Raw genomic sequence first — 18,665 nt, 5'->3', positions numbered from 1 at the left:
CCCTGAAGATCACTGTTATTTATGCTGTTCTTACATTACGTGGCATATCTGCTTCTGCGCAGTTATGGGTATATACGTCATTCTAATATGGCTATTCAGGTTCTAGACATGCGTAGTAGATGATTGGCAACAAAATATATTGAATATTTTGTCCATGAAGTTATCGACATCTGTGTTGTATTATGAGTCATTCTTGCTGTAACATACCATATATGTCCAAAATATTCTGCTTTTGAACAAATGTTAGCAGAATATTCAGACGGGTCATTAGTTCATTGAAGTTCTGGTTAACTCATACGGCAACTAGTTATTTGATTACCTTAATTTCCCTGCCTCGGACACAATCATCCAGTTCAATCGTATCCCATACGTATCACACCTTAGTACTTGTCCTAATATATAGGAGACCAGACATGACTACACAGTGCACCCTTAGTACTTGTCCTAATATATAGAGACCCAGACATGACTACACAGTGCACCCTTAGTACTTGTCCTAATATATAGGGGACCCAGACATGGCTACACAGTACAGCCTTACTACTTGTTCTAATACATAAGGGGCCCAGACATGACTACACAGCACAGACTTACTACTTGTCTTAATATTCAGGGGACCAAGACATGGCTACACAGTGCACCCTTAGTACTTGTCCTAATATATAGGAGACCAGATATGGCTACACAGTGCACGCTTAGTACTTGTCCAAAGACATAAGGGGCCCAGACATGGCTACACAGTGCACCCTTAGTACTTGTCATAATATATAGGAGACCCAATATGGCTACACAGTGCACCCTTAGTACTTGTCCTAATATACAGGAGACCCAGACATGACTACACAGTGCACCCTTAGTACTTGTCCTAATATATAGGGACTCAGACATGGCTACACAGTGCACCCTTAGTACTTGTCCAAAGACATAAGGGGCCCAGACATGGCTACACAGTGCACCCTTAGTACTTGTCATAATATATAGGAGACCCAATATGGCTACACAGTGCACCCTTAGTACTTGTCCTAATATACAGGAGACCCAGACATGACTACACAGTGCACCCTTAGTACTTGTCCTAATATATAGGGACCCAGATATGGCTACACAGTGCACGCTTAGTACTTGTCCTAATATATAGGGGGCCAGACATGACTAAACAGGGCACCCTTAATACTTTTCCTAATATGCAGGGGAACAAAGATATGGCTACACAGTGCACCCTTAGTACTTGTCCTAATACATAGGAGACCATATATGGGTACACAGTGCACTCTTAGTACTTGTCCTAAGATGCAGGGGACCAAGACATGGCTACGCCGTGCACCCTTAGTACTTATTCTAATATATAGGAGACCAGACATTGCTACACAGTGCACCCTTAGTACTGGTCCTAATATATAGGAGACCAGATATGGCTACACAGTGCACCCTTAGTACTTGTCCTAATATATAGGAGACCAGATATGGCTACACAGTGCACCCTTAGTACTTGTCCTAATATATAGGGGACCAGATATGGCTACACAGTGCACCCTTAGTACTTGTCCTAATATATAGGAGACCAGATATGGCTACACAGTGCACCCTTAGTACTGGTCCTAATATATAGGAGACCAGATATGGCTACACAGTGCACCCTTAGTACTTGTCCTAATATATAGGAGACCAGATATGGCTACACAGTGCACCCTTAGTACTTGTCCTAATATATAGGGGACCAGATATGGCTACACAGTGCACCCTTAGTACTTGTCCTAATATGCAGGGGACCAATACATGGCTACACAGTGCACCCTTAGTACTTGTCCTAATATATAGTGACCCAGACATGACTACATAGTGCACCCTTAGTACTTGTCCTAATATATAGGAGACCAGACATGGCTCCACAGGGCACAGTTAGTACTTATTCTAATATATAGGGACTCAGACATGGCTACACAGTGCACCCTTAGTACTTGTCCTAATATATAGGAGACCAGATATGGCTACACAGTGCAGCCTTAGTACTTGTCCTAATATATAGGAGACCATACATGGCTATACAGTGCACCCTTAGTACCTGTCCTTATATATAGTAGACCAGATATGGGTACACAGTGCACCTTTAGTACTTGTCCTAATATACAGGAGACCCAGACATGACTGCACAGTGCACCCTTAATACTTGTCCTAATATATAGGGACTCAGACATGGCTACACAGTGCACCCTTAGTACTTGTCCAAAGACATAAGGGGCCCAGACATGGCTACACAGTGCACCCTTAGTACTTGTCATAATATATAGGAGACCCAATATGGCTACACAGTGCACCCTTAGTACTTGTCCTAATATACAGGAGACCCAGACATGACTACACAGTGCACCCTTAGTACTTGTCCTAATATATAGGGACCCAGATATGGCTACACAGTGCACGCTTAGTACTTGTCCTAATATATAGGGGGCCAGACATGACTACACAGTGCACCCTTAATACTTTTCCTAATATGCAGGGGAACAAAGATATGGCTACACAGTGCACCCTTAGTACTTGTCCTAATATACAGGAGACCATATATGGGTACACAGTGCACTCTTAGTACTTGTCCTAAGATGCAGGGGACCAAGACATGGCTACGCCGTGCACCCTTAGTACTTGTTCTAATATATAGGAGACCAGACATGGCTACACAGTGCACCCTTAGTACTGGTCCTAATATATAGGAGACCAGATATGACTACACAGTGCACCATTAATACCTGTCCTAATATATAGGAGACCAGATATGGGTACACAGTGCACTCTTAGTACTTGTCCTAAGATGCAGGGGACCAAGACATGGCTACGCCGTGCACCCTTAGTACTTATTCTAATATATAGGAGACCAGACATGGCTACACAGTGCACCCTTAGTACTGGTCCTAATATATAGGAGACCAGATATGGGTACACAGTGCACTCTTAGTACTTGTCCTAAGATGCAGGGGACCAAGACATGGCTACGCCGTGCACCCTTAGTACTTATTCTAATATATAGGAGACCAGACATGGCTACACAGTGCACCCTTAGTACTTGTCCTAATATATAGGAGACCAGATATGGCTACACAGTGCACCCTTAGTACTTGTCCTAATATATAGGGGACCAGATATGGCTACACAGTGCACCCTTAGTACTTGTCCTAATATGCAGGGGACCAAGACATGGCTACACAGTGCACCCTTAGTACTTGTCCTAATATATAGGGACCCAGACATGACTACACAGTGCACCCTTAGTACTTGTCCTAATATATAGGAGACCAGACATGGCTCCACAGGGCACAGTTAGTACTTATTCTAATATATAGGGACTCAGACATGGCTACACAGTGCACCCTTAGTACTTGTCCTAATATATAGGGGACCCAGACATGGCTACACAGGGCGCCCTTAGTACCTGTCCTAATATATAGGAGACCAGATACGGCTACACAGTGCACCCTTAGTACTTGTCCTAATATATAGGAGACCCAATATGGCTACACAGTGCACCCTTAGTACTTGTCCTAATACACAGGAGACCCAATATGGCTATACAGTGCACACTTAGTACTTGTCCTAATATATAGGGGGCCAGACATGACTACACAGTGCACCCTTAGTAATTGTCTTAATATGCAGGGGACCAAGACATGACTACACAGTGCACCCTTAGTACTTGTCCTAATATGCAGGGGAACAAAGATATGGCTACACAGTGCACCCTTAGTACTTGTCCTAATATGCAGGGGAACAAAGATATGGCTACACAGTGCACCCTTAGTACTTGTCCTAATATGCAGGGGACCAAGACATGACTACACAGTGCACCCATAGTACTTGTCCTAATATATAGGAGACCAGACATGGCTATACAGTGCACCTTTAGTACTGGTCCTAATATATAGGAGACCAGATATGGGTACACAGTGCACCCTTAGTACTGGTCCTAATATATAGGAGACCAGATATGGGTACACAGTGCACCCTTAGTACTTGTCCTAATATGCAGGGGACCAAGACATGGCTACACCGTGCACCCTTAGTACTTGTCCTAATATAAAGGAGACCAGACATGGCTACACAGTGCACCCTTAGTACTTGTCCTAATATGCAGGGGACCCAGACATGGCTACACAGTGCACGCTTAGTACTTGTCCTAATATATAGGAGACCAGACATGGCTATACAGTGCACCCTTAGTACCTGTCCTAATATATAGTAGACCAGATATGGGTACACAGTGCACCTTTAGTACTTGTCCTAATATACAGGAGACCCAGACATGACTGCACAGTGCACCCTTAATACTTGTCCTAATATATAGGGACTCAGACATGGCTACACAGTGCACCCTTAGTACTTGTCCAAAGACATAAGGGGCCCAGACATGGCTACACAGTGCACCCTTAGTACTTGTCATAATATATAGGAGACCCAATATGGCTACACAGTGCACCCTTAGTACTTGTCCTAATATACAGGAGACCCAGACATGACTACACAGTGCACCCTTAGTACTTGTCCTAATATATAGGGACCCAGATATGGCTACACAGTGCACGCTTAGTACTTGTCCTAATATATAGGGGGCTAGACATGACTACACAGTGCACCCTTAATACTTTTCCTAATATGCAGGGGAACAAAGATATGGCTACACAGTGCACCCTTAGTACTTGTCCTAATATATAGGAGACCATATATGGGTACACAGTGCACTCTTAGTACTTGTCCTAAGATGCAGGGGACCAAGACATGGCTACGCCGTGCACCCTTAGTACTTGTTCTAATATATAGGAGACCAGACATGGCTACACAGTGCACCCTTAGTACTGGTCCTAATATATAGGAGACCAGATATGACTACACAGTGCACCATTAATACCTGTCCTAATATATAGGAGACCAGATATGGGTACACAGTGCACTCTTAGTACTTGTCCTAAGATGCAGGGGACCAAGACATGGCTACGCCGTGCACCCTTAGTACTTATTCTAATATATAGGAGACCAGACATGGCTACACAGTGCACCCTTAGTACTGGTCCTAATATATAGGAGACCAGATATGGGTACACAGTGCACTCTTAGTACTTGTCCTAAGATGCAGGGGACCAAGACATGGCTACGCCGTGCACCCTTAGTACTTATTCTAATATATAGGAGACCAGACATGGCTACACAGTGCACCCTTAGTACTTGTCCTAATATATAGGAGACCAGATATGGCTACACAGTGCACCCTTAGTACTTGTCCTAATATATAGGGGACCAGATATGGCTACTAAGTGCACCCTTAGTACTTGTCCTAATATGCAGGGGACCAAGACATGGCTACACAGTGCACCCTTAGTACTTGTCCTAATATATAGGGACCCAGACATGACTACACAGTGCACCCTTAGTACTTGTCCTAATATATAGGAGACCAGACATGGCTCCACAGGGCACAGTTAGTACTTATTCTAATATATAGGGACTCAGACATGGCTACACAGTGCACCCTTAGTACTTGTCCTAATATATAGGGGACCCAGACATGGCTACACAGGGCGCCCTTAGTACCTGTCCTAATATATAGGAGACCAGATACGGCTACACAGTGCACCCTTAGTACTTGTCCTAATATATAGGAGACCCAATATGGCTACACAGTGCACCCTTAGTACTTGTCCTAATACACAGGAGACCCAATATGGCTATACAGTGCACACTTAGTACTTGTCCTAATATATAGGGGGCCAGACATGACTACACAGTGCACCCTTAGTAATTGTCTTAATATGCAGGGGACCAAGACATGACTACACAGTGCACCCTTAGTACTTGTCCTAATATGCAGGGGAACAAAGATATGGCTACACAGTGCACCCTTAGTACTTGTCCTAATATGCAGGGGAACAAAGATATGGCTACACAGTGCACCCTTAGTACTTGTCCTAATATGCAGGGGACCAAGACATGACTACACAGTGCACCCATAGTACTTGTCCTAATATATAGGAGACCAGACATGGCTACACAGTGCACCCTTAGTACTGGTCCTAATATATAGGAGACCAGATATGGGTACACAGTGCACCCTTAGTACTGGTCCTAATATATAGGAGACCAGATATGGGTACACAGTGCACCCTTAGTACTTGTCCTAATATGCAGGGGACCAAGACATGGCTACACCGTGCACCCTTAGTACTTGTCCTAATATAAAGGAGACCAGACATGGCTACACAGTGCACCCTTAGTACTTGTCCTAATATGCAGGGGACCCAGACATGGCTACACAGTGCACGCTTAGTACTTGTCCTAATATATAGGAGACCAGACATGGCTATACAGTGCACCCTTAGTACCTGTCCTAATATATAGTAGACCAGATATGGGTACACAGTGCACCTTTAGTACTTGTCCTAATATACAGGAGACCCAGACATGACTGCACAGTGCACCCTTAATACTTGTCCTAATATATAGGGACTCAGACATGGCTACACAGTGCACCCTTAGTACTTGTCCAAAGACATAAGGGGCCCAGACATGGCTACACAGTGCACCCTTAGTACTTGTCATAATATATAGGAGACCCAATATGGCTACACAGTGCACCCTTAGTACTTGTCCTAATATACAGGAGACCCAGACATGACTACACAGTGCACCCTTAGTACTTGTCCTAATATATAGGGACCCAGATATGGCTACACAGTGCACGCTTAGTACTTGTCCTAATATATAGGGGGCTAGACATGACTACACAGTGCACCCTTAATACTTTTCCTAATATGCAGGGGAACAAAGATATGGCTACACAGTGCACCCTTAGTACTTGTCCTAATATATAGGAGACCATATATGGGTACACAGTGCACTCTTAGTACTTGTCCTAAGATGCAGGGGACCAAGACATGGCTACGCCGTGCACCCTTAGTACTTGTTCTAATATATAGGAGACCAGACATGGCTACACAGTGCACCCTTAGTACTGGTCCTAATATATAGGAGACCAGATATGACTACACAGTGCACCATTAATACCTGTCCTAATATATAGGAGACCAGATATGGGTACACAGTGCACTCTTAGTACTTGTCCTAAGATGCAGGGGACCAAGACATGGCTACGCCGTGCACCCTTAGTACTTATTCTAATATATAGGAGACCAGACATGGCTACACAGTGCACCCTTAGTACTGGTCCTAATATATAGGAGACCAGATATGGGTACACAGTGCACTCTTAGTACTTGTCCTAAGATGCAGGGGACCAAGACATGGCTACGCCGTGCACCCTTAGTACTTATTCTAATATATAGGAGACCAGACATGGCTACACAGTGCACCCTTAGTACTTGTCCTAATATATAGGAGACCAGATATGGCTACACAGTGCACCCTTAGTACTTGTCCTAATATATAGGGGACCAGATATGGCTACACAGTGCACCCTTAGTACTTGTCCTAATATGCAGGGGACCAAGACATGGCTACACAGTGCACCCTTAGTACTTGTCCTAATATATAGGGACCCAGACATGACTACACAGTGCACCCTTAGTACTTGTCCTAATATATAGGAGACCAGACATGGCTCCACAGGGCACAGTTAGTACTTATTCTAATATATAGGGACTCAGACATGGCTACACAGTGCACCCTTAGTACTTGTCCTAATATATAGGGGACCCAGACATGGCTACACAGGGCGCCCTTAGTACCTGTCCTAATATATAGGAGACCAGATACGGCTACACAGTGCACCCTTAGTACTTGTCCTAATATATAGGAGACCCAATATGGCTACACAGTGCACCCTTAGTACTTGTCCTAATACACAGGAGACCCAATATGGCTATACAGTGCACACTTAGTACTTGTCCTAATATATAGGGGGCCAGACATGACTACACAGTGCACCCTTAGTAATTGTCTTAATATGCAGGGGACCAAGACATGACTACACAGTGCACCCTTAGCACTTGTCCTAATATGCAGGGGAACAAAGATATGGCTACACAGTGCACCCTTAGTACTTGTCCTAATATGCAGGGGAACAAAGATATGGCTACACAGTGCACCCTTAGTACTTGTCCTAATATGCAGGGGACCAAGACATGACTACACAGTGCACCCATAGTACTTGTCCTAATATATAGGAGACCAGACATGGCTATACAGTGCACCCTTAGTACTGGTCCTAATATATAGGAGACCAGATATGGGTACACAGTGCACCCTTAGTACTGGTCCTAATATATAGGAGACCAGATATGGGTACACAGTGCACCCTTAGTACTTGTCCTAATATGCAGGGGACCAAGACATGGCTACACCGTGCACCCTTAGTACTTGTCCTAATATAAAGGAGACCAGACATGGCTACACAGTGCACCCTTAGTACTTGTCCTAATATGCAGGGGACCCAGACATGGCTACACAGTGCACGCTTAGTACTTGTCCTAATATATAGGAGACCAGACATGGCTATACAGTGCACCCTTAGTACCTGTCCTAATATATAGTAGACCAGATATGGCTACACAGTGCACCTTTAGTACTTGTCCTAATATACAGGAGACCCAGACATGACTGCACAGTGCACCCTTAATACTTGTCCTAATATATAGGGACTCAGACATGGCTACACAGTGCACCCTTAGTACTTGTCCAAAGACATAAGGGGCCCAGACATGGCTACACAGTGCACCCTTAGTACTTGTCATAATATATAGGAGACCCAATATGGCTACACAGTGCACCCTTAGTACTTGTCCTAATATACAGGAGACCCAGACATGACTACACAGTGCACCCTTAGTACTTGTCCTAATATATAGGGACCCAGATATGGCTACACAGTGCACGCTTAGTACTTGTCCTAATATATAGGGGGCTAGACATGACTACACAGTGCACCCTTAATACTTTTCCTAATATGCAGGGGAACAAAGATATGGCTACACAGTGCACCCTTAGTACTTGTCCTAATATATAGGAGACCAGATATGGCTACACAGCGCACCCATAGTACTTGTCCTAATATATAGGAGACCCAGACATGGCTACACAGTGCACCCTTAGTACTTGTCCTAATATACAGCAGACCCCGACAAGACTACACAGTGCACCCTTAGTACTTGTCCTAATATACAGGGGGCCCAGACATGACTACACAGTGCACCTTTAGTACTTGTCCTAATATGCAGGGGACCCAGACGTGAGTACACAGTGCACCCTTAGTACTTGTCCTAATATATATGGAACCCAGACATGACTACACAGTGCACCCTTAGTACTTGTCCTAATATATAGGGACCCAGACATGACTACACTGTGCACCCTTAGTACTTGTCCTAATATATAGGAGACCAGATATGGGTACACAGTGCACCCTTAGTACTTGTCCTAATGTATAGGAGACCAGATATGGCTACACAGTGCACCCTTAGTACTGTCCTAATATGCAGGGGACCAAGACATGGCCACACAGTGCACCCTTAGTACTTGTCCTAATATATAGGAGACCCAATATGGCTACACAGTGCACCCTTAGGACTTGTCCTAATATATGTAGGGGACTCAGATATGGCTACACAGTGCACCCTTAGTACTTGGCCTAATATATAGGAGACGAGACATGGCTACACAGTGCACCACTTAGTACTTGTCCTAATATGCAGGGGACCCAGACAAGGCTACACAGTGTAACCTTAGTACTTGTCCTAATATATAGGAGACCCAATATGGCTACACAGTGCACCCTTAGTACTTGTCCTAATATATGTAGGGGACTCAGATATGGCTACACAGTGCACCCTTAGTACTTGTCCTAATGTATAGGGACTCAGACATGGCTACACAGTGCACCCTTAGTACTTGTCCTAATATACAGAGGGCCCAGACATGGCTACACAGTGCACCCTTAGTACTTGTCCTAATACTTAGGGACCCAGACGTGGCTACGTAGTGCACCCTTAGTACTTGTTCTAATACATAAGGGGCGCAGACATGGCTACACAATACAGCCTTATTACTTGTCTTAATATGCAGGGGACCAAGACATGGCCACACAGTGCACCCTTAGTACTTGTCCTAATATGCAGGGGAACAAAGACATGGCTACACAGTGCACCCTGATTACTTGTCCTAATATGCAGGGTACCCAGAGATGGCTACATAGTGCACCCTTAGTACTTGTCCTAATATATGTAGGGGACTCAGATATGGCTACACAGTGCACCCCTAGTACTTGTCCTAATATATAGGGACTCAGACATGGCTACACAGTGCACCCTAAGTACTTGTCCTAATATATAGAGGCCTCAGACATGGCTACACAGTGCCCCCTTAGTACTTGTCCTAATATACAGAGGACCCAGACATGGCTACACAGTGCACCCTTAGTACTTGTTCTAATACATAAGGGGCGCAGACATGGCTACACAATACAGCCTTAGTACTTGTCTTAATATGCAGGGGACCAAGACATGGCTACACAGTGCACCCTTAGTACTTGTCCTAATATGCAGGGGAACAAAGACATGGCTACACAGTGCACCATTAGTACTTGTCCTAAAATATATGGGACCCAGACATAGCTACACAGTGCACCCTTAGTACTTGTCCTAATATATAGGAGACCAAGACATGGCTCCACAGTGCACCCTAATGCTTGTCCTAATACACAGGGGACCCATACATGACTACACAGTACACCCTTAGTACTTGTCCTAATACATAGGGACCCAGACGTGGCTACACAGTGCAGCCTTAGTACTTGTTCTAATACATAAGGGGCGCAATATGGCTACACAGTGCACCCTTAGTACTTGTCCTAATATATAGGGGACCCAATATGGCTACACAGTGCACCCTTAGTACTTGTCCTAATATATAGGGGACCAGACATGGCTACACAGTGCACCCTTAGTACTTGTCCTAATATATAGGGGACCCAGACATGGCTACACAGTGCACCCTTAGTACTTGTCCTAATATATAGGAGACCAAGAAATGCCTCCACAGTGCACCCTAATGCTTGTCCTAATACACAGGGGACCCAGACATGACTACACAGTACACCCTTAGTACTTGTCCTAATATATAGGGGACCAGACATGGCTACATAGTGCACCCTTAGTACTTGTCCTAATATATAGGGGACCCAGACATGACTACACAGTGCACCCTTAGTACTTGTCCTAATATATAGGGGACCCAGACATGACTACACAGTGCACCCTTAGTACTTGTCCTAATATATAGGGGACCAGACATGACTACACAGTGCACCCTTAGTACTTGTCCTAATATATAGGGGACCCAGACATGGCTTCACAGTGCACCCTTATAACTTGTCCTAATATATAGGGGACCAGACATGGCTACACAGTGCACCCTTAGTACTTGTCCTAATATATAGGAGACCCAGACATGGCTACACAGTGCACCCTTAGTACTTATCCTAATATATAGGGACTCAGACATGGCTACACAGTGCACCCTTACTACTTGTCCTAATATATAGGGACTCAGACATGGCTACACAGTGCACCCTTAGTAATTGTCCTAATATATAGGGGACCGAGACATGGCTACACAGTGCACCCTAATGCTTGTCCTAATATGCAGGGGACCAAGACATGGCTACACAGTGCACGCTTAGTACTTGTCCTAATATATAGGAGACCAGATATGGCTACACAGTGCACCCTTAGTACTTGTCCTAATATACAGAGGACCCAGACATGGCTACACAGTGCACCCTTAGTACTTGTTCTAATACATAAGGGGCGCAGACATAGCTACACAATACAGCCTTAGTACTTGTCCTTATATGCAGGGGAACAAAGACATGGCCACACAGTGCACCCTTAGTACTTGTCCTAACATGCAGGGGAACAAAGACATGGCCACACAGTGCACCCTTAGTACTTCTCCTAATATATGGGAGACCAGACATGGCTACACAGTGCACCCTTAGTACTTGTCCTAACATACAGGAGACCCAGACATGGCTACACAGCGCACCCTTAGTAATTGTCTAAATATATAGGGGACTCAGACATGGCTACACAGTGCTCCCTTCGTACTTGTCGTAATACATAGGGATCCAGACGTGGCTACACAGTGCACCCTTAGTAAGTGTTCTAATACATAAGGGGCGCAGACATGGCTGCACAGTGCACCCTTAGTACTTGTCCTAATATATAGGGGACCCAGACATGGCTACACAGTGCACCCTTAGTACTTGTTCGAATACATAAGGGGAGCAGACATGGCTAAACAATACAGCCCTAGTACTTGTCTTAATATGCAGGGGAACAAAGACATGGCTACACAGTGCACCCTTAGTACTTGTCCTAATATGCAGGGGAACAAAGACATGGCTACACAGTGCACCCTTAGTACTTGTCCTAATATATAGGGGACCCAGACATAGCTACACAGTGCACCCTTAGTACTTGTCCTAATATATAGGAGACCCAGACATGGCTACACAGTGCACCCTTAGTACTTGTTCTAATACATAAGGGGCGCAGACATGGCTACACAGTGCACCCTTAGTACTTCTCCTAATATATAGGGGACCCAGACATGGCTACACAGTGCACCGTTAGTACTTGTCCTAATATATAGGGGACCCAGACATGACTACACAGTGCACCCTAATGCTTGTTCTAATACACTGGGGACCCAGACATGACTACACAGTACACCCTTAGTACTTGTCCTAATATATAGGGGACCAGACATGGCTACACAGTGCACCCTTAGTACTTGTCCTAATATATAGGGGACCCAGACATGACTACGCAGTGCACCCTTAGTACTTGTCCTAATATATAGCGGACCAGACATGGCTACACAGTACACCCTTAGTACTTGTCCTAATACATAGGGCCCCAGACGTGGCTACACATTGCAGCCTTAGTACTTGTTCTAATACATAAGGGGCGCAGACATGGCTACACAGTGCACCCTTAGTACTTGTCCTAATATGCAGGGGAACAAAGACATGTCTACACAGTGCACCCTTAGTACTTGTCCTAATATATAGGGGACCCAGACATTGCTACACAGTGCACCCTTAGTACTTGTCCTAATATATAGGAGACCCAGACATGGCTACACAGTGCACCCTTAGTACTTGTCCTAATACATAGGGACCCAGACGTGGCTACACAGTGCAGCCTTAGTACTTGTTCTAATTCATAAGGGGCGCAGACATGGCTACACAGTGCACCCTTAGTACTTGTCCTAATATATAGGGGACCCAGACATGGCTACACAGTGCACCCTTAGTACTTGTCCTAAAATATAGGGGACCCAGACATGGCTACACAGTGCACCCTTAATACTTGTCCTAATGTATAGGGGACCCAGACATGACTACACAGTGCACCCTTAGTACTTGTCCTAATATATAGGGGACCAGACATGGCTACACAGTGCACCCTTAGTACTTGTCCTAATATATAGGGGACCAAGACATGACTACACAGTGCACCCTTAGTACTTGTCCTAATATATAGGGGACCAGACATGGCTACACAGTACACCCTTAGTACTTGTCCTAATATATAGGGGACCCAGACATGGCTACACAGTGCACCCTTAGTACTTGTCCTAATATATAGGGGACCAGACATGGCTACACAGTGCACCCTTAGTACTTGTCCTAATATATAGGGGACCCAGACATGACAACACAGTTCACCCTTAGTACTTGTCCTAATATATAGGGGACCAGACATGGCTACACAGTACACCCTTAGTACTTGTCCTAATATATAGGGGACCAGACATGGCTACACAGTGCACCCTTAGTACTTGTCCTAATATATAGGGTACCCAGACATGGCTACACAGTGCACCCTTAGTACTTGTCCTAATATGCAGGGGAACAAAGACATGGCTACACAGTGCACCCTTAGTACTTGTCCTAATATGCAGGGGACCAAGACATGGCTACACAGTGCACCCTTAGTACTTGTCCTAATATGCAGGGGACCCAGACATGGCTACACAGTGCACCCTTAGTACTTGTCCTAATATATAGGAAACCAGATATGGCTACACAGTGCACCCTTAGTACTTGTCCTAATATACAGAGGACCCAGACATGGCTACACAGTGCACCCTTAGTACTTGTCCTAATACATAGGGACCCAGACGTGGCTACACAGTGCAGCCTTAGTACTTGTTCTAATTCATAAGGGGCGCAGACATGGCTACACAGTGCACCCTTAGTACTTGTCCTAATACATAGGGGACCCAGACATGACTACACAGTGCACCCTTAATACTTGTCCTAATATATAGGGACTCAGACATGGCTACACAGTGCACCCTTAGTACTTGTCCTAAGACATAAGGGGCCCAGACATGGCTACACAGTGCACCCGTAGTACTTGTCCTAATATATAGGGGACCCAGACATGGCTACACAGTGCACCCTTAGTACTTGTCATAATATATAGGAGACCCAATATGGCTACACAGTGCACCCTTTGTACTTGTCCTAATATATAGGGACCCAGATATGGCTACACAGTGCACGCTTAGTACTTGTCCTAATATATAGGGGGCCAGACATGACTACACAGTGCACCCATAGTACTTTTCCTAATATGCAGGGGAACAAAGATATGGCTACACAGTGCACCCTTAGTACTTCTCCTAATATGCAGGGGACCCAGACATGGCTACACAGTGCACCCTTAGTACTTGTCCTAATATATAGGGGACCAGACATGGCTACACAGTGCACCCTTAGTACTTGTCCTAATATATAGGAGACACAGACATGGCTACACAGTGCACCCTTAGTACTTATCCTAATATATAGGGACTCAGACATGGCTACACAGTGCACCCTTAGTACTTGTCCTAATATATAGGGACTCAGACATGGCTACACAGTGCACCCTTAGTAATTGTCCTAATACATAGGGGACCCAGACATGGCTACACAGTGCACCCTAATGCTTGTCCTATTATGCAGGGGACCAAGACATGGCTACACAGTGCACGCTTAGTACTTGTCCTAATATATAGGAGACCAGATATGGCTACACAGTGCACCCTTAGTACTTGTCCTAATATATAGGGGACCAGACATGGCTACACAGTGCACCCTTAGTACTTGTCCTAATATGCAAGGGAACAAAGACATGGCTACACAGTGCACCCTTAGTACTTGTCCTAATATGCAGGGGACCAGACATGACTACACAGTGCACCCTTAGTACTTGTCCTAGTATATAGGGACCCACACATGGATACACAGTGCACCCTTAGTACTTGTTCTAATACATAAGGGGTGCAGACATGGCTACACAGTGCACCCTTGGTACTTGTCCTAATATATAGGGGACCCAGACATGACAACACAGTGCACCCTAGTACTTGTCCTAATATATAGGGGACCAGACATGGCTACACAGTTCACCCTTAGTACTTGTCCTAATATACAGAAGACCCAGACATAGCTACACAGTGCACCCTTAGTACTTGTCCTAATATATAGAGACCCAGGCATGACTACACAGTGCACCCTTAGTACTTGTCCTGTATACAGGGACCCAGACATGGCTACACAGTGCACCCTTAGTACTTGTCCTAACATAAAGAGGACCCAGACATGACTACACAGTGCACCCTTAGTACTTGTCCTAATATATAGGAGACCCAGACATGACTACACAGTGCACCCTTAGTACTTGTCCTGTATACAGGGACCCAGACATGACTACACAGTGCACCCTTAGTACTTGTCCTGTAAACAGGGACCCAGACATGACTACACAGTGCGCCCTTAGTACTTGTCCTAATATATAAGAGACCCAGACATGACTACACAGTGCACCCTTAGTACTTGTCCTAATATACAGGGGACCCAGACATGGCTACACAGTGCACCCTTAGTGCTTGTCCTAATATATAGGGGACCCAGATATGGCTACACAGTGCACCCTGAGTACTTGTCCTAATATATAGGGGACCAGACATGGCTACACAGTGCACCCTTAGTACTTGTCCTAATATACAGGAGACCCAGATATGACTACACAGTGCACCCTTAGTACTTGTCCTAATATACAGGGGGCCCAGACATGACTACACAGCACCTTTAGTACTTGTCCTAATATGCAGGGGACCCAGACATGACTGCACAGTGCACCCTTAGTACTTGTCCTAAGATATAGGAGACCCAATATGGCTACACAGTGCACCCTTAGTACTTGTCCTAATATATAGGAGACCAGATATGGGTACATAGTGCACCCTTTGTACTTGTCCTAATATATAAGGGACCAGATATGGCTACACAGTGCACCCTTAGTACCTGTCCTAATATATAGGAGACCCAGACATGGCTACACAGTGCACCCTTAGTACTTTTCCTAATATGCAGGGGACCCAGACATGGCTACACAGTGCACCCTTAGTACTTGTCCTAATATATAAGGGACCAGACATGGCTACACAGTGCACCCTAAGTACTTGTCCTAATATATAGAGGACTCAGACATGGCTACACAGTGCACCCTTAGTACCTGTCCTAATATACAGAGGTCCCAGACATGGCTACATAGTGCACCCTTAGTACTTGTTCTAATACATAAGGGGCGCAGACATGGCTACACAATACAGCCTTAGTACTTGTCTTAATATGCAGGGCACCAAGACATGGCTACACAGTGCACCCTTAGTACTTGTCCTAATATATATGGGACCAAAACATAGCTACACAGTGCACCCTTAGTACTTGTCCTAATATATAGGAGACCCAGACATTACTACACAGTGCACCCTTAGTACTTGTCCTAATACATAGGGACCCAGACGTGGCTACACAGTGCAGCCTTAGTACTTGTCCTAATATATAGGGGACCAGACATGGCTACACATTGCACCCTTAGTACTTGTCCTAATATACAGAAGACCCAGACATGACTACACAGTGCACCCTTAGTACTTGTCCTAATATATAGGAGACCAGATATGGGTACACAGTGCACCCTTAGTACTTGTCCTAATATATAGGGACCCAGACATTACTACAGAGTGCAACCTTAGTACTTGTCCTAATATATAGGAGACCAGATATGGGTACACAGTGCACCCTTAGTACTTGTCCTAATATATAGTAGACCAGATATGGGTACACAGTGCACCCTTAGTACTTGTCCTAATATACAGGAGACCCAGACATGACTACACAGTGCACCCTTAATACTTGTCCTAATATATAGGGACTCAGACATGGCTACACAGTGCACCCTTAGTACTTGTCCTAAGACATAAGGGGCCCAGACATGGCTACACAGTGCACCCGTAGTACTTGTCCTAATATATAGGGGACCCAGACATGGCTACACAGTGCACCCTTAGTACTTGTCATAATATATAGGAGACCCAATATGGCTACACAGTGCACCCTTAGTACTTGTCCTAATATATAGGGACCCAGATATGGCTACACAGTGCACGCTTAGTACTTGTCCTAATATATAGGGGGCCAGACATGACTACACAGTGCACCCTTAGTACTTTTCCTAATATGCAGGGGAACAAAGATATGGCTACACAGTGCACCCTTAGTACTTGTCCTAATATGCAGGGGACCCAGATATGGCTACACAGTGCACGCTTAATACTTGTCCTAATATATAGGAGACCAGATATGGGTACACAGTGCACCCTTAGTACTTATCCTAATATATAGGGGACCCAGACATGACTACACAGTGCACCCTAATGCTTGTCCTAATACACAGGGGACCCAGACATGACTACACAGTACACCCTTAGTACTTGTCCTAATATATAGGGGACCAGACATGGCTACACAGTGCACCCTTAGTACTTGTCCTAATATATAGGGGACCCAGACATGACTGCACAGTGCACCCTTAGTACTTGTCCTAATATATAGGGGACCCAGACATGACTACACAGTGCACCCTTAGTACTTGTCCTAATATATAGGGGACCAGACATGGCTACACAGTGCACCCTTAGTACTTGTCCTAATATATAGGAGACCCAGACATGGCTACACAGTGCACCCTTAGTAATTGTCCTAATATATAGGGGACCCAGACATGGCTACACAGTGCACCCTAATGCTTGTCCTAATATGCAGGGGACCAAGACATGGCTACACAGTGCACGCTTAGTACTTGTCCTAATATATAGGAGACCAGATATGGCTACACAGTGCACCCTTAGTACTTGTCCTAATATATAGGGGACCAGACATGGCTACACAGTGCACCCTTAGTACTTGTCCTAATATGCAAGGGAACAAAGACATGGCTACACAGTGCACCCTTAGTACTTGTCCTAATATGCAGGGGACCAGACATGACTACACAGTGCACCCTTAGTACTTGTCCTAGTATATAGGGGACCCACACATGGATACACAGTGCACCCTTAGTACTTGTTCTAATACATAAGGGGCGCAGACATGACAACACAGTGCACCCTAGTACTTGTCCTAATATATAGGGGACCAGACATGGCTACACAGTGCACCCTTAGTACTTGTCCTAATATATAGGGGACCCAGACATGACAACACAGTGCACCCTAGTACTTGTCCTAATATATAAGGGACCAGACATGGCTACACAGTGCACCCTTAG

Source organism: Eleutherodactylus coqui, chromosome 11 (assembly GCF_035609145.1).
Source record: "Eleutherodactylus coqui strain aEleCoq1 chromosome 11, aEleCoq1.hap1, whole genome shotgun sequence".
In the NCBI taxonomy this organism is placed as follows: domain Eukaryota; kingdom Metazoa; phylum Chordata; class Amphibia; order Anura; family Eleutherodactylidae; genus Eleutherodactylus; species Eleutherodactylus coqui.
The sequence above is the reverse complement of the archived record's forward strand: the minus strand, read 5'-3'. Positions refer to the sequence as shown.